The sequence below is a fragment of the Castor canadensis genome, chromosome 1, assembly GCF_047511655.1.
Source record: "Castor canadensis chromosome 1, mCasCan1.hap1v2, whole genome shotgun sequence".
Lineage (NCBI taxonomy): Eukaryota > Metazoa > Chordata > Mammalia > Rodentia > Castoridae > Castor > Castor canadensis.
The window spans coordinates 167,057,299-167,076,048 of NC_133386.1; the positions used below are offsets into that span (position 1 = coordinate 167,057,299).

The 18,750-nt window shown below is 34.8% G+C and overlaps 1 long non-coding RNA gene across 1 annotated transcript in view; it reads right to left on the reverse strand.

Moving 5' to 3' along the window:
* LOC141421504 (uncharacterized) overlaps positions 1 to 18,463 on the reverse strand; it is a 36,186-nt gene extending 17,723 nt beyond the window's left edge. The window contains exons 1-2 of the long non-coding RNA XR_012446061.1: positions 18,368 to 18,463; positions 2,298 to 2,490 (exon numbers count right to left, since the gene is read on the reverse strand). This is a non-coding gene — a long non-coding RNA (uncharacterized lncRNA). The remainder of the gene's footprint in view (positions 1 to 2,297; positions 2,491 to 18,367) is intronic.
* Between the last annotated feature and the right edge of the window lie 287 nt (positions 18,464 to 18,750).

The following is an 18,750-nucleotide window of genomic DNA, read 5'->3' on the forward strand; positions in this document are numbered from 1 at the left end:
ATGCAGACAATAGTCAAAATAGTGAGATATTGTACAAAACTTATGTTCAAGGTAATAAGAAATTTATGCAGATTTCAAGATTATTATACACTGTCTGGGGAGAAAGTGACAAGTTACAGCTATAAAGTTAACTAACACCACTTAATAATGTTAAAATGTGGGTTTTTACCTGGAAGACATTTTAAAATTATGCTGGGAAAAGGCAGACCTCATGACTGACTAAAGGATGAAAAATTTTTTTCAAATGCTAGGAGAGGCTCATTCTAGGCAAATACTGTGGTGATGCTGGGAAGCCACCTTCATTAAAGAAGCTCTGTGTATTTTATGAAAATTGTATAAATGCTGGTAGATGTGTGTTAAGAAATTCAGACAATCTCATGCAAATAAGATAGAGTTTAGAAACTTAGCTTTAATATTACAAACATGTGCTTTTATTTCATATTCCATCTTGGTGTATTCCAGCTTCCTATTAGTCACGATAACAATAAATGAAACATTTATTATTTTCCTATTTCTATTTTCTATATTATGGTGCTATACCTTTTACTTAAGTCATTCATTCATTTTTGATTAAGTGTAACTACCACCACTTTACAAAAGAAAAAAGGAGAGTTTAGAGGGCTTAAAAACCCCAAGGTCATATAGCACTAAGTGGAAGAACTTAGATTCAAACCTTAGATCAGTCTGATTCCAACACTTGTGATTCTAATATGGAAGAGAAAGTGAATGGTTCCAATGATAAAAGTACAGTGCCTTGCGAGTTTAAGTAAGAAGGTGAAATTTTGTGGAAACTGAAAGGCACAATATGGAATTTAATCTAACCTTGAAGAATGAGGTAGCTGGATTGAACAATAGGGTGTTGTATAAGAGACCACTTAAATAAAGTTATACAGGCAAGCAAAGAAGGAATCTTCAGGATCAGTGTGCCTCTGGCCTGGATTTTCTCAAATGTTATGCCAGAGAGGCAAATTATGCATGAAATTTTCTATTGTAATGGTTCCCCTGTGTGCTATCTAAATTTGTAAGTATTTGTTATAGAAAGTTGTCTCCTTGAGTTTTTACATTGGAAACATTGCTGCTTGTTATTCATAGATTTGTTCTAGGAACCCATACAGATACCAAAATCTGAGGATGCTCAAGTCCCTTATATAAAATAGAATCATTTGTATAAAGCTTTTGCAACTTTAATTGATATCTAGATTATGCAATACTCAATACAATATAAAATAGCTGCTATATTGTATTGTTTAGGGAACAATGACTTGTTTGGTATAGAAGCAATTTGTTTTTCTGAATATTTTTGATTTGTATTTGGTTGAATACTTGGATATAGAATCCACAGATATGGAGTACTGTACATGGGAGATGAAAAAAACAACTGAAAATTTATTCAAAATTTCTGTGAAGCCTAGTTGTGTTGAGAAACTAATATAAATCCCAAATAAATGTAAAATATCATTATTAATGTTATTTGGATTATTTTACAGAATAAGTAAAATCCATAGCTTTCCCAAAATAGAGCTAAGTCCTCATTTGAAAATTTTATATGACCATCTTGGAATGACAAAACCCTGAATGGACTTCCAAGCAAATTCTGTTAAACCTTTTGGTTTATCCAATTTTCCTTCTTTCTTCCTTTCTTTTCCTCCTTTCCTTCCTTCCTTTTCTTTCTTTATATGTCTGCTCCTAGCAGAACATCCTCATATGTCTCAAGGAGGAAGAAAAACACAAAACTGCTTCAGGTAAGGGAAGACCCATCAAGGCACTTTAGCTATACTGTGAGGGAGAGCTCATGCTGGGAAAGGAGAGCCAGAAAATAGCTTTAAGAAATTATTTAGTAATAGGTATGGAACTGCTATAGGAAAATACCAAAGTCTTCAGGTCACAGCTCTACAAGCTCAGTGTATCATAACTTCAATGCTCCTGACTCAAAATGGTTCTTAGTGTTACTTGTTAATTTCAAAAGGACTTGGAGATAAGAATGCATTAGAGGGAGTTTTATCATTAAATACTTAGTATGGTCCTTTGTTTCCAAATTTCTTGAGGCCCAAAAAAATACCTTCCTTTTTTATTCTACATATCTTTCTCTTTGGCACTTGGGTATCACCTTCGTTTTGCTGTATTTTCTGGCTTCATTGGAAATCTCACAACAGAATCATGCCATAAGAAAGTTTTCTAGACATAAATAAATGCATAGCTACACTCTCCTTGGCATTAAAAAAACATCTTAAGAAAACTAAAACTTCTTCTCCAAATCTCAATTGTATGCATGCACATAATTGAGAAATCATACAAACCCATTAGTAATGCAGTAATGATGACTCACAAGTTGCATTTCTTCTTAATACAGATTGGAGTACTCATCTTTCCAGATAATTCTAATACAGGTTAGGAAGATGTGCTTCATGGTGGGGGTGCCTTGTTCCCTTGTTGATATGATGCTACCCGATGAATAGGCAAACTAACTCCAAGTCTAGGCCATTAGTGAACCTAGGCAAAGCATAAATAAAGAAATGAAAATTTAATGTTGATAATTTGCAAAAAAACCTTTGACATATTAATCATTACAAAGTGAGAACTCTGACTTCTTTACATTTATGTTGTAACTCTGAGCTCATTTTGAAATACACTGCATGATGGTGTGTTTACAGTTTTTATGCTTGAAGAGGTAAAGTGATTAATCTTGTCCTTATTTGGGGTCAGAGACTCTATCCAGGACAAAGTCTCAATAGATTCTGTTTGTCGGTCTCTGAGCATTAGAACTATGAGAATTCTGGTGTTTCCTCAAAGCAGACATCTCTCAGACACGTGGTCTTCTGAACATGTTGGCATATTGTGATTTCAAATAGAAAGCCATGACTCAACCTTCTCCAATTTGCACTGTGTAATTATAACAGAGTGGCTCCCAAAATATAGAATGCAAATGAAATACACAGTAAAGTATCATTTGAGGTGGTCAGACAACAAGGTGTTCTATCTCAGTTTATATAATCCTGTCATGACCCATGGACCACTTTGGTGAGGTAAGGTGATAAGAAATTAATTTTTAGATCTAGTCTGCTTTTAATAGGACCTTATCTGGAGTAGGTTCTTGCTCTTGCTGTCCTATATAAGTAGCATCTGAAGAAAGGCACTTATTAAAGGGGCTGGGTAATGTTCTCACCCTTCCCATCACACCAGACCTTGGTATTTTTTCCCTTTCACTTCTGGGAACCATTTTTCAGTATTTGCAGATGCTTAGTGGGGAAAACTGTAAGTCTCAGGAATCTGATGAAAAAGAAGAATGTTACTTTCTAGAACATCATCTTAATTAATTCATTCTTGCTGTTTTTGTAATATTTTTACTTTTAAATAAATTTAATCTTATAGAAAAGCTACAAGAATAGCATAAAGAACTCTAATGTTCTCTCATCCAAATTCTGTAGTTATTAACTTTTTGTCACATTTGATTCACCATTCTGTTTGTGTGCTATAATTTTTTTAAGAAATTACAAAATGTCACAGTCATAATCCTATTATGTTGCTAAATACTTTAGTATTTCTTAAGAACAAAGATACTCACCTGTATAACCACAGTACAATTACCAAAATAGTGTAAACAATTGTACCATAATCTTATCTAATCTACAACTCCTATTCAAATTTCAAAAGAATTAATGAGCTTTATTATATATCTGTATCCAATTCAGGATCAGGCATTCTCTTTTAGATTATCTGTGACTTATGTGATGGTAAATTTTTGAAAAATACAGGATGATAACTGTTTGAACTAGTTGATATTTGCTTGTGATAAGATTTAGGTAACTAATTTTCAGCAGAAATATATCAGAAGTGATGATATGACTTTCTTAGTGTGTCTTATCTGGAGGTAAATGACATCAGTTTTTCCCATTAATGATGATGTTGACATTGATCACTTGGATAAGGTGATGTCTGTCATATCTCACTGAGAAGTTCTTCTTGTCATTAATAAGTACCTTTTGAGAAAATACTTTGAGACTATGTAAATATCTTGTTCCTCATAGAGTTTATTACTACCTTCATGTTTTTGTTTAACTCAGTTTTTACTCTGATGCTTACCAAATTGTAATATTCTTACTTGAGTGATGTTTCTACATTTGTTCATTGACATTTTACTAGAAAGAAAAGGGTTTTTTTCTCCTATTTATGTTTATAATTAAGAAACTTGGATCTGGGTGCTAAGTATGCTCATTGCTACCTAAGTGTCATAGTTTTTAGGAACTTTGGGGAACATTGCTAGAAAATATGTGGAACGTACATACATACATACTATCTATCTATCTATCTAACATCTATCAACTATCTATCATCTATCTATACGCCTCATGAATTTGTACCGACACCTTCAGTATGAACATAAGTTCACAGGATTAATTTCAGTTTTCTGAAATTTTCTTAACCATCTGTTCTTATTTGTTCATTCCTAGAAAACACAAAAGTAGTTTCAGAAATATTAACAAATACTTGTACGAGAAAAACCCTAGCAAGTAAAGCTCAGTGTTTGTTTACAGTTCTTTGTCTTTAGTCTGAGAGTATAAACAATGTCCAAATGTTACTTTTTGTATAAACATCGTACCTTCAATTGGTATATTCTTCCTTTGAAACACTATTAACTTTATGAATTTTTGTTCCTATTCCATTTAAAATTTCCCTCCATGTCTTGACTAGTTAATTTGTATATTTTTTGGATATATAATATATTAACATGCTCCTAAAGTAAGAATTATACAAAAAAATAACAGGAAAGTATAAGGCTTCTGTCCAATTCTTCCACTTCATTTTCAAACACTAGAAAAATGTTCACAAACATATGTGGAAGATAGATCCAAATGCAATTGCTATATATATTTCCAAAAGTGGAACTCTTAGAGGAAACTAAAGGACTAAGAAAAGAGAAATGAAAAAAGGAATGATAGAGACTAAATAATATAGAAATCCATCACATTTGTGCAGGAACAAGAAACAATGAAACACACTGAAGGCAGTTGAACAATACAGGGTAGGGGAAAAAGGGTAAGGAAGAGTAATAGAGGGGGTTTGAAGTATGATGTATTTACAGGTAAAATACCAAGACAAATCCCCACTGAACAATGCAAAGACAATAAACAATGGACAGAAATGTAAAAGAGGTCATGTTAAGGGCAGGGTAACAGAGGAAGTGAGAGGGAAAATGAAGAGGGTGATATGGTTGATGTACTTTCTATACATGAATGAATATGGAACATTGAATCCTATTGAAGTCATTTCAAGAAGGGGAGTGAGAAAACATGGAGATTAATGGAGGGGATAAACCAAAACAGGGTACACTGTATGTCTATATGGAAATATCAACCCCTGTATAACTATTATATACAAATGAAATGTTTTTTAAAGAAAGAAAAAATAATGGAAATGCATGTTAATTTTCTTATTTTAGCTTTCTTACACAGTAGCTAACTGTAAATGTGAATATTCATTTGCACCTTGCCTCTTTCAGTTAACAATATATCTTGGACATTGCATCCTTTTGCTTCTCATTATTTATTGTAGCTGCACCACAATGTGTTATCTGTATGCATCATAGTTTATTCAACCAATTTCCTATTTATGAGCATTTGAGTTAATTCTGATATTTTCTAATTCTAAACAATGCTTCAATTAATAACCTTGTACAGATCTATTTCCAGTGCTGTTGAAAGCTTATCTATAGAGTAGATGGCTACAAAATGAGTTGCTGGGTCACATGCATAAGTAGTTTCACTGAATATCCCACCATAAATGTTGTTTTAATTTGTATTCCCACCTGAAATGCAGAGGCGTGACTGTTTCCCTACAGCCTTGTCAATAGCAGATTTTGTCAAACTTTTTTTTTCCAGACTGATGAGTGAGAAATGATATCTGAGTGTAGTTTAAAGCTCCATTTCTCTTATAAGTGATATCAGGGTTTTTTTCTCATAGAATTTTTTGTGAACTATTTGATCATTTCTTTGGTCAATTGTTTTTCAGATTTGAGTCTTTCCCCCTGAATTTTAAAGAATTTCATGTATATATTTATAAATATATTTGTAAATAATATATCATCTGTAATGCATGATATTTTCAATATAATAACTATTACAGGTTAATATCCCACATGCACATTTATACATTATTAACTAATAGTTATAAAACTCCATTTATTAATTTTTTAAGGCAGGGTCTCATTATTTACCCGAGATTGACCTTGAAATTATAATTCTCCTGTCTCAGCATCCTCCCAAGTACTTGGATTATAGATATGTGACACCATGCCCAGCTATGCATATAAATTTTTATGCAGTAGTGTTTATATGGAATATTAGACTTTTATCTTTGACATGCATTATAAACATTTTCTAATTGCTTGTTTTCTCTCTTGACTTTGATTATGCAGTTTTTACTGTTCAAAAGGTTTTGCTTTTTATAAATGGTTCTGAGGAATCTGAATAACTACAAGGAAAAAAAGAAAATGTCTATATTTCATGTTTTATGAAGTTTTTTATTTAAATTTACTCATAGGTAAATATCTTTACATAAGTACAGATTTTTTAAAACTCCATTTGGGTTGTTACTTGAATGATTTCATTTTTACATTTAATTCTCTCAGACATTTGGAGTTTTTCTTTGGTTGTTTGGTTGGTTTTTCCTTAGTTTAGTGCCCTCCTTTGCTTTATTTTCAATTTTCTTTATTTTTTTTCTCTTTTTATTTTTCCTTAAAAACTTTAATAATAGGAAAGCTTATAGGAATGGTAATTTGGATTGAATGTATATTTTAACTTAAAGAGAATTGACATACTTTTCCTATGGATTTTGTCAGTTTCCTGTTAGATATATTCTGAAATATTTTTATTTTTTACTTCTATTATATGTGTGATTTCTTCTACCATTAAATCATAAAGCTGGTTATCATTTGAATATGATTATAAATCATATTCATATGAATTATGAATGCTATAGCTTTCTTTGTGTTAATTTTGTATTAGCTAATTTAGGTAAACTCTTACTTTATGAGTATGTTAGTTTTATTTGTTAATTCTCTAAATTTTTTCAAGGGTACTATCATGCTGCCAGAATTTTACTTCTTCTTTTCCAATAACTGTGTCTCCAATATTATTATTATTAAGAATTATTATTAATAATAATCAAATCCACATGTTTCTAAAGTCCTTTCCAACTTTTACACGGAATAAATTTTTTATCTCAGAATAAAAATAGCTTGCTGTTTTCAGTCATGGTCTTGTCTTTGCCTCATGTGTATGAATCCAGGACATACAACTCATGCCTCTCTTAAAATATATGAACATTAGCTAATCTTTTAAATGGATCTTGATATTTTGAGGCAGATTCTTGTGCCAGACTGCCAATTTCCTCATGGTAAGAATTCATTGAAGGTTTCTGTGATAAATTTGGAGTATAAGAATACTGGTGCAAGATCCTGTTAACATAAATTTGCATTATCTTGATTGCCAGAAATTTTTTTTCCATCTTTAAAGCATATTGGATTCAGTAGAGATACCTAGAAAGAGTTAGAATTGCAACGGTTGGCCATTTGGTTTTGTACCAGTTCTCACAGTACTATCTCTTGCTCATAATAAAAAAATGAAACAAGTCTACAAAAAAAATCATTAACCATTAACCAGTTAAATTTCATGACATGTCTTTTCAGAATTTTACCTCTTTGGAGCTAATGTTCTGTCTCGAGCTGGTACCTGCATCACAACTTCACATTTATAAAACTAAGAAGCTGGTGACACACAAAACATTGCTTATTTTTCACAAAGAAATGCTTAAGTCTGAGGGCTGCAAGCAACTCTGAACCCAGAATGGATATAGAAGTCAATAAGAGCTCTTTTCAAATGGAAGCCTCATCATTTACAATTTGCATAACTAGTTTGTACTGGTAATTTGATTCTTCATTTCAGATCACAGTTCCATAGAATGTGGATCATATTCCTTAACTTCTGTGCTTGTTGCAAATATTATACAACATAATTTTAGAAAATAACGTTCCAATAATTAAAATTTTACTTATCATCATAATTATTAAGAACCATGACTTCACTCTTCATGGTGGTGCCAACCTTTCATCCTAGCTACACAGGAAGTATAGGTAGGAAGATTACATTCAGGTGCCAGGCAAAAAACATTAGATAGACCGTATATGAAAAACCACTAAAGCAAATGGAGCAGGAGGCATGGCTTAAGTGCTAGAACATTTGTCAAGCAAGCACAGGGCCCTGAGTTCAAATCCCAGTACTGCCAAAATAAATAAAATAAGTAAATAAGTAAGTAAATAAATAATAAATGAAAGGGGGATGTGTGGCTTCCAATATTAACCTGAAATGTCATCATTGAAATGTTAGCTTTTCACAGAACCAAGTGTAAAACAGCTGTATTAATAGAGTCCACTGATGGGGAAACATTTGTCCAAATATGGATTCTTGCTTCGACTCATTAGTTTCAAGTTCAAACATTAAGAAAAACTAAACTATTGAAAAATATAATAGTAGTGTTAGCAGTAATGCAGCTTGGAGCATCAAAACTATAATATAGAAATAAAAAAGATATAAGGAAAATAGATGTATAATTAAATACATTGTTTTAACAACAAATTGATTAACAAATCAGAATTGATTAACTTGTATTTTAGACAACAGATTGTAATGGATTTTGTCCTAATTAATCCTCAGCTTGATTACTTAAATAAAATTGAAGTCACCCTCTTGGCTCAATTTTCATAGTGTAGGCTAAAATAACTTTCTTACAATTTCACTAATATTAAATAAAATATTGATTTTAAAGCATCTAGCCAAATGCTTTACACGCATTGGTGCCCAGTTATCATAGGTCTTCCCTATAATATGCATATATAATATGCATAGCAACTCTAGAATAAAATTCCCTCACTGAAGATCAGTACTGAATGTTAAAATTAATGCCTCAGTATATATTAGTGAGAAAAAGTCTAAAACAGGAAAGGTCATTTCTGATTCTTGTTGAGCTCTGCTTTTCTTTTCTTCTTTCCTTTTTTCTTTTCCCTTTCTCTCTCTGTCTCTTTCTCTCTCTGTCTCTCTCTCTCTCTCTCTCTCTCTCTCTCTCTCTCTCTCTCTCTCTCTCTCTTTCGTTGCTGCTGCTGAAGTTGACCAGTCCTGAATATTCCCTACTTGAGTTCTGCTAAACCTCATGCAGAGCTGTGACGTAAGTCACACCTGAGGCTGCAAAGTCATCCTAAAGATGGTTCCTGATGCAGATATTGTCTGGATGTTACGCAGTTGGGAAAATAACTAAAAAACCAATGCTATAGTATTTCAACTAAGGCTTATCAGATTCTACCATATCTCTAGATACAGAAAAACAGACCAAACAATGAGACCATGACTCCCTAGATGCTCTTCTAGACATTAACATCACTATATGGAGCTTTGTGGGAATCCCTGGAGTGTCCTTAAGGCATAGGATGGATGAAAAGAGCAGAAAAGACCTTTACTAATTCTGTGACCTCACAGAAGTCATTTAGCTTCTCCAAGTCTCATTTAGAAAACTGGATCAATTTTTTATACCCTGTGCTGTCTATTACAAAAGGTCATATATATATATAGTCAATTGAGACAATAGATCTTAAGCTGCTGTGGAGAAAACAAAATGTAATATTTTTTAAAACTTACCCTAGGATTATTATCTTAAGCAGTAAGGATATTATACCTTTAAAGACTTTTAAATTACATCAAGAAATATGACCTTGCAAACATAGCCAACAGAGAACTAATGAGGCAGTGACTGTATCTGGAGAGGCTGACAAAGACTTAAATGTAAGATTGAAAACTATGAAACTATTCAAGAAAACATAGGGGAGGTAGATCAGGATATTGGCTATGCTAAAGAGTTTTTAATATGATTCCAAATGCATTGGCAATAAAAAAATAACTAAGTCAAAAAAGGTCTGGCAGTATGGCTGAAGTGGTAGATTCCCTGCCTAGGTAGTGTGAGGCTTTGAGTTCTCAACCCAGTACTAACAACACAAAAGGTTTAAGGTGATGGATATACTGATTACCGTGAGTTGATCATTACTCAATATATATGTGAATCAAAACATCCCAGTGTACCTCATAAATATGCATAAATATATATCAAAGAAAATTAAATTTTAAAAAGGACATAATTGAATTGTCCTCCTCTACTAGCCTCTTACTTTCTTACCACATCTCTTGTGTTCTTAGGATCCATCTACCAGAGACCTGATTTTACTTTGCTAACTGATATGCTGCACACCCAGGGCCTCCAAATATATCTACCCAGGAGAAAAGAAAACAATAATGAAAATTCAAAAGAAAGATAGAACAAAGGAAAAAGAAAGAGGACAGAGTTCTGTATTATGTTTCAAGGCCTTAGTGTAGGAGGCCCACCCTTACCTTATTCATTCCTATGTTTTAGATCTTAGGAACCACTGATTTTTTAATAGTAAGGAAATGGTATTCTCTTTCTACTAAATAAAATATTAACATGTTTATTGGTTATACTAGGATAGTATTTATTATTCACTGGAAGTTTCAAGGGCAAACACACTAGAAATTGGGGAACAACTCAAGAAACTATAAAATATCATTCCTTGTCACTGAGATGTTTTGTAATGATATTGTGTCTGGTGGGCAGGGCTGTCAGTGGAACATGAAGATTAAAGCTTGACTGGCAGTGGATTTTTTATATATTTCCAAGGTCAAAACCATAAAAGGTCAATCTAATCAAAGGAGTATCCATAGAAAAAGGTACAGCAAAATGCTTTGTGGATGGCTAGCTGATATGGAAATAAGAAAAACCAAGTAAAAGAGAGTTTCTGGCAAGGTAAAAAGTCACAGATGTTGTTAGGGGTAAGTTTCACAGAAGAAGGAGGGCTACAAGAAATTATCCATGTGAAAAACAAAGTATATTCTTAGAAATTGCAAAGAGAACAGTGTCTGTTCAAGTACATTCAATCACTGTGTAGTTACAACACTTCTCAGATTACTAGTGACTTACTAGCAGAATGACCCTAAAATGTTTGATCTTCTCTGATAAATGCATGATGTCAATGCTAAGATCAACTACAATAGACCATGATTTAAGAACCATTTCTTTAATGTACAAGTGAAAAAAGTGAGGATCAGAAAGGTTATCAAGCAACCAGGTTTGATGGCAGCCAGAGTGCAGGTCCAACCCATTTGAGCTCCAAAGTCAATGCTTTAGTGAGCTTAATACATTTATATATGTTCCTGTTTGTAATAAAGTATGAATTGGCAAATAGGAACAGATAGAAAATCATTAAATGTTTGAAAAGTTACCCAACATTTTTGATCTCTGTTTCTTCATTTTTTCAAAGACATTAACAATAATACCCAAAGGCATAGTGTACAACCATTAAGTAATAAAGTCCAGAATAGTTTTTCCACTTTTTAAAAGATATGTGAAGGCTCACTGGTCCTACTTTATTTCTAATGACTGGAATGTATTACAGAAATGTAATAAAATTAGCTAATTTAACTCAATCAAGTATCTCCAAATGCTTGTTTTGAGGAATAAAAGAGTCAACACAAACAGAACAGGCACCATGCCAAAAGTTGGGGAAAATAATTCCAAAACGTGATATATTGGGATTTAAATGCAATGTGAGTGTTATTGGAGACAGGAAACATATCCAGACAGTTAACCACTAGTCTTAGTACCTAATTCTAATATCTAACGTCTAAGGGAGGAAATTAAAACTGTCAGCTATGTTTTAGTGCATTATGACCTTTTTTTAAAATTTTATCACACTTCATTTTATTTTCTTTTTATCTTTTTTTGCTTATTTATTTACATGTGTATACATTGTTGGGTCATTTCTCCACCCTGCCCCCCTCCCCCAGTCTTCCCCACTTCCCCTCTTCAGTTTCAGGCAGGTCCTGTTCTACCCTTATCACTGATTTTGTTGAAGAAAGGACAAATGCATAATAAGAAAGAAAAAGCGTTTTTGCTAGTTGAGTTAAAGATAGGTATACAGAAAGATTCCTACTATTGCTTTCATGTACCCATGTGTTATGACCCATGTTGATTCAACTCTAACTGATCTTTGCCTTGGTTCCTGATCCCCTGCTCATGATAACCTGTCATTTTAAGGTTTCTGTATTAGTTCCTCTGGAGTGGAGACATCAAATGCTTTCATGTTATGGATTTTCTACCTATTCCTATATCTCCCATTTGTGCTCTCCCCTTGTCTTGTGATCTAAGTCCAACAGCATTGCTGCATTTGCCCTAGATACAAAGTCCACATATGAGGGAGAACATATGATTTTCAGTCATCTGGGCCTGGCTGACCTTGCTCAGAATGATGTTCTCCAGTTCTATCCATTTACCTGCAAATGATAAGATTTCATTTTTCTTCATTGCTGAGTAAAATTCCACTGTGTACAAGTACCACATTTTCTTAATCCATTCATCAGTAGTGGGGCATCTTGGCTGTTTCCATAACTTGGTTATTGTGAATAGTGCTGCAATAAACATGGGTGTGCAGGTGCCTCTGGAGTAACCTGTGTCACATTTTTTTGGGTATATCCCCAGGAGTGCAATTGCTGGATCATACAGCAGGTCTATGTTTAGATTTTTAAGAAATCTCCAAAGTTTTTTCCAGAGTGGTTGCACCAGCTTGCATTCCCACCAGCAGTGGATTAGGATTCCTTTTTTCCCACATCCTCGCCAGCACATGCTGTTGGTGGTGTTTTGGATGATGGCTATTCGAACAGGGTTGAGGTGGAACCTTAGTGTGGTTTTGATTTGCATTTCCTTTATGGCCAGAGATGGTGAGCATTTTTTCATGTGTTTTTTGGCCATTTGAGTTTCTTCTTTTGAAAATGTTCTGTTTAGTTCAGTTGCCCATTTCTTTATTGGTTCTTTGATTTTAGGAGAGTTTAGTTTCTTAAGTTCCCTGTATTTTCTAGTTATCAGTCCCTCATCTGATGTATAGCTGGAAAATATTTTCTCCCACTCTGTGGGTGGTCTTTTCAGTTAGAGACCATTTCTTTTGTTGTGCAGAAGCTTTTTAATTTTATGTAGTCCCATTTGTCCATCCTTTCTCTTAGTTGCTGAGGTTCTACTGAGGAAGTCTTTGCCTATACCTATTTGTTCCAGAGTGTCTCATGCTCCTTCCTGGAGTAATTTCAGAGTTTCAAGTCTGATATTTAGGTCCTTGATCCATTTTGAGTTGATACTAGTAAAGGGTGATAGACATGGATCTAGTTTCAGTTTCTTGTAGATGAGTAACCACTTTTCCCAGCAACATTTGTTGAAGAGGCTGTCTTTTCTCCATAGTATATTTTTGGTACCTTTGTCAAAAATGAGGTGGATGTAGTTGTGTGGATTCATATCTGGGTCCTCTATTCTGTTCCACTGGTCTTCATGTCTGTTTTTGTGCCATTACCATGCTGTTTTTATTGCTATTGCTTTGTAATATAGTTTGAAGTCAGGTATTGTGATACCTCCAGCATTGCTCTTTTTGCTGAGTATTGCCTTGGCTAATTGCGGTCTCTTGTGTTTCCAAATGAATTTTAGGGCATATTTTTCAATCTCAGTGATGAAAGTCATTGGGATTTTGATGGGAATTGTATTAAACATGTAGATTGCTTTCGGTAGTCTATCCATTTTTACTATGTTGATTCTACTGATCCATGAGCACGGGAGATCTTTCCATCTTCTGTTTCCATCTTCTGTAGTCTTCCTCGATCTGTTTCTTCAGGTGTTTGTAGTTCTCCTTGTAGAGGTCATTCACATCCTTTGTTAAATTTACTCCTAGGTATTTGATTTTTTTTGAGGCTATTGTGAATGGAATTATTTCCATGTGTTCCTTCTCAGTTTGTTTATTGTTGGAGTATAGAAAAACTAATGATTTTTGTAGGTTGATTTTGTAACCTGCCACCTTACTGTAGCTGTTTATGGTGTCTAAGAGTTTTTGGATAGAGTTTTTTGGGTCTTTAAGGTATAGGATCATATCGTCTGCAAATAAGGATATTTTGACAGTTTCTTTATCTATTTCTGTTCCTTTTATTTCTTCTTCTTGCCTAATTGCTCTGGCTAGAAATTCCAGTACTATGTTGAATAGGAGTGGAGATAGTGGGCACCCTTGTCTAGTTCCTGATTTTAGGGGGAATGGCTTCAGTTTTTCACCATTAAGTATGATGTTGGCTGTAGGTTTGTCATATATAGCCTTTACAATGTTGAGGTACATTCTTTCTATTCCTTGTTTTCTTAGAGCTTTTATCATGAAATTGTGTTGGATCTTATCAAAGGCTTTTTCTGCATCTATTGAGATGATCAAGTGGTTTTTGTCTTTGCTTCTGTTAATGTGGTTTATTACGTTTATTGATTCTCATATGTTGAACCACCCATGCATCCCTGGGATGAAGCCAACTTGGTCGTGGTGAATGATCTTTCTGATGTGTTGTTTGATTTGGTTTGCCATTATTTTATTGAGGATTTTTGCTTCAGTGTTCATTAGGGAAATTGGCCTGTAGTTCTCCTTTTTGGAAGTGTCTTTGTCTGGTTTTGGGATGAGATTAATATCGGCTTCATAAAATGAGTTAGGCAGTGTTCCTTCCTGTTCTATTTCATGGAACAGTTTAAGGAGAGTTGGTATTAGCTCTTCTTTAAATGTCTGATAGAATTCAGCAGTGAATCTGTCAAGTCCTGGACTTTTCTTTTTTGGGAGGTTCTTGATGGCAGCTTCAATTTCTTTTTGTATTATAGATCTATTCAGGTGATCAATATCCTCTTGGTTCAGTTTTGGGTGGTTGTAAGTTTCTAGAAATCTGTCCATTTCTTTGAGATTTTCAAATTTATTTGAATATAGGTTCTCAAAGTAGTCTCTGATGATTTCCTGGACTTCCATGGTGTTTGTTGTTATCTCTCCTTTTGAATTTCTGATTTTATCGATTTTGGTTTTTCCTCTCCTCATTTTAGTCAGGTTTGCCAGGGGTCTGTCAATCTTGTTTATTTTTTCAAAGAACTAGCATTTTGTTTCATTGATTCTTTGTATTTTTTTGTTTGTTTGTTTCTATTTCATTGATTTCAGCCCTTATTTTAATTATTTCTTTCCTTTGGCTTGTTTTGGGGTCTGTTTGTTCTTTTTTTCTAGGAGTTTCAGCTGTAGTGTTAGGTCATTGATTTGAGATCTTTCAGTCCTTTTGATATATGCACCCATGGCTATAAACTTTCCTCTCAGGACTGCCTTTGCTGTGTCCCATAGGTTCTAGTAGGTTGTGTTTTCATCTTCATTAACTTCCAGGAACGTTTTAATTTCCTCTTTTATTTCATCAGTGACCCATTCATTGTTGAGTAATGTGTTGTTCAGCTTCCAATTATTTGTGTGTTTTTTACTGCTGTTTTTGTTGTTGATTTCTAGTTTTAATGCATTGTGGTCATACAGAATACATGGGATTATTTCTATTTTCTTATATTTGCTGAGGCTTGCTTTATGCCCTAAGATATGATCAATTTTTGAGAAGGTTCCATGGACTGCTGAGAAGAATGTATATTGTGCAGAAGTTGGATGAAATATTCTGTAGACATAATCTAGGTCCTTTTGATCAATGGTGTGATTTAGTTTTAGGATTTCTTTATTGATTTTTGTGTTTGGATGACCTATCTATTGGTGATAGGGGGTATTAAAGTCTCCCACTACCACTGTGTTGGAGTTTATATATGTTTTTAGGTTCTTCAGAGTATGTTTGATGAAATTGGGTGCACATAGGTTGATAATTGTTATTTCCTTTTGGTCTATTTCCCCTTTTATTAGTATGGAATGTCCTTCTTTATCTTGTTTGATCAAAGTAGGTTTGAAGTCTACTTTGTCTGAGATAAGTATTGCTACCCCTGCCTTTTGGGCAGGAGACCATTGGCTTGGTAAATCTTCTTCCAGCCTTTCACTTTCAGCCAGTGCTTATTTCTGTCAATGAGGTGGGTCTCCTGTAGGCAGCAGATTGTTGGATCTTCCTTTTTAATCCAGTTTGCCAGTCAATGTCTTTTGATGGAGGAATTTAGTCTATTAACATTCAGTGTTAGTATTGATAAGTACGTGGTGATCCCTGTCATGTAGCTGTCTTTGTTGATTAAGGGTTTTGTAGCTGAATCAGTTAGTCTTTGTTTTCTTGCCTTTTCTTCTCCTGTGGTTTGATATTGCCTACCCTTTCATGGTTTTGTTTCCTTTCATTTTCTGTGTACAGAATTCCTTGAAGAATCTTTTGTAGTCATGGCTTAATAGTCATATATTGTTTTAGTTTCTGCTTATCATGGAAGACTTTTATTGTTTCATCTATTTTGAATGATAGCTTTGCTGGGTAGAGTATCCTAGGGTTGAAGTTACTTTCATTCAGTGCTTGGAAGACCTCACTCATGCTCTTCTTGCTTTTCATGTTTCTGTTGAGAAGTCTGCTGTGATTTTGATGGGTTTGCCTTTCTTTCTCTAGTTTCTGTACTTGTTGCTTTAATGATAATATGTCATCAGGTAGTACTGTTTTGGTCAGGTCTGTTTGGTGTTCTGGAGGACTCCTGTACCTGAATGGGCATAGTTTTCTCTAGATTTGGGAAATTTTCTGTAATTAATTTGTTGAATATATTATGCATTACCTTTGCTTGCAACTCTTTCTTCAATGCCCATGATTCTCAGATTTGGTCTTTTGATGGAGTCAGTGAGTTCTTGCATTTTCTTTTCACAGGTCTTGAGTTGTTTAACTAATAGTTCTTCAGTTTTTCCTTTAATTGTCATTTCATCTTCAAGTTCTGAGATTCTGTCTTCTGCTTGTTCTATTCTGCTGGAATGGTCTTCCATTTTGTTTTTTATTTCTGTTTCATTCTTTTTTCTGAGGTTTTCCATATCATGGGTTACTTCCTCTTTAATATTGTCAATTTTGGACCTTAATTCATTTATCTCTGTGTTTGTGGTGGTCTCAGTTTCAGTTTAGCATTTATTTAGGGCTTCTATGATTTCATTTATTTGTTTTTGTGTTTTCTCATATTCTTTATTTTTGTCCTCTTGGAATTTCTTGAGTGCCTCCTGTACATTTCAGTTGACCATGTCTAGTAACATCTCTATGAAATTCTCATTACTTACTTGTAGGATTTCTTCTTTCAGAGGGTTCTTGTGGGCTTCATTGGGTTCCTTGGTATAGTTTATCTTTTTTTTTTTATTGGAATCTGGGTCTGGGTATCCATTTTCTTCACTTTGCTCTAAATCCTGTAGTTCTTTATTTTGGGGGAGAGAATGGTTTCCTTCCCTTTTTCTTCTTCCCATATTTCCACTAGGTAACATTTCTATCCCTGAACTATGTGTAATTTAGTATTAGCTGGGTAACAGTATTAATACTAACAAAACCAAGAAAGAAGGATAAAAAAGAGAGAGAGAGAGATGGAAAGATAAAAAGGAATAGAGTAGTGAGGAAAAGAGAAAAAAAAGAAGTGTAGAGGTAGTGGATGGTCAAACAGTAAAACAGGCAGCAAATCCCTTAAAGAAGGGAAAAAAATTAAAATGAAAATGAAAAAAAAAAGAAAAAAAAGAAGCCACCAGTTCTGGGACAGTAGAATTGCAGTCTTAGTTGTTCTTATGTGGGTTCTTTAGCATCCAGACCTGTCTGTGTGTGTCTCTTAGGTAGGTTTGGAGCCTTCCTGTAGCAAGTGGAGGGTGGGTGGGGTCCCACTGGCCTTCGGGTGGAGGCCTTTAGCTGAGGTGAAGTAGAGGGCTTTTGGAGCATGGGCTTGGCATGCCTGAAAGGCACAGGCTGGCGGAGTGGTGATCCTGCATGTCTGTGGATCCCTGGCTTGACAAGCTCGGGGAGGCACGGTCCAGCAGAACAAGATCGTGGTTGTGTGGGTCCCTGGCTTGGCAGGCCTTAGGGGCACAGGCTAGAGGAGTGAATGTTGTGCAGGGCTGTGCAGGCCTTGGGGGCGTAGCCCAGCAGAACAGAGATCATGCAGTTTGTATCTCCAGTGGGTAGGCCTTGGAGGTGTGTACCCACAGAGCAGAGATCTTGCAGGGCTGTGCAGGCCCTGGAGGGGGGCATGGCCTAGCGGAGATCATAAATATCTGTGGATCCTTGGCCCTAAGGGCTCATGCCATGGAAATCCTGCTGTTCTGAGGGGTGGGAGTTTGGGGTAGTGCAGCCCTGGCAGCGCAAAGGAGCAGGGCTGGAGGATCGGAGATCCCACTGTGTATGGAGCAGCGGCTCCCACAAGCCTGTGGGGCAGGGCTTAGCCTGCTGGGCCTGCTATTCTTTTAGTATAAGGTGGCCTGGAGAGGCCTCCCATGAGCTAGGGGTTCAGAGCGCTGGTGTTTCAGCTCTCCCTGGTGTTTTACCTCGATCAGGCAGGTCTCCAGCTTCTTATCAAGGTCCCTGGATCACAGAGGTCAGAAGGGCTGTGGCTGTGTTCCAGTCACCATCTTGGATCTTCTATGACCTTCTAAGGTAAGAAAGCTGTTTATATAAAATATTTGAAACATGTGTTATATTGTCCAACAAGAATAAAAATATAGTATTATGTTCATATCTTTCTTTAACTAATTTTGTGTCTATTTTCTAGAAAATATGGATGAAAACAAGAATGAATAGGACAAATGTGATTTATGATCTTATTCAGATTACATTCTCATGGAAGATATATAACGGAAAATAAGTACTAAATAAATACATATTTATTTATTCTTTATAGCTTGTGATTGTGTTAAGTGCTATGGAGTAA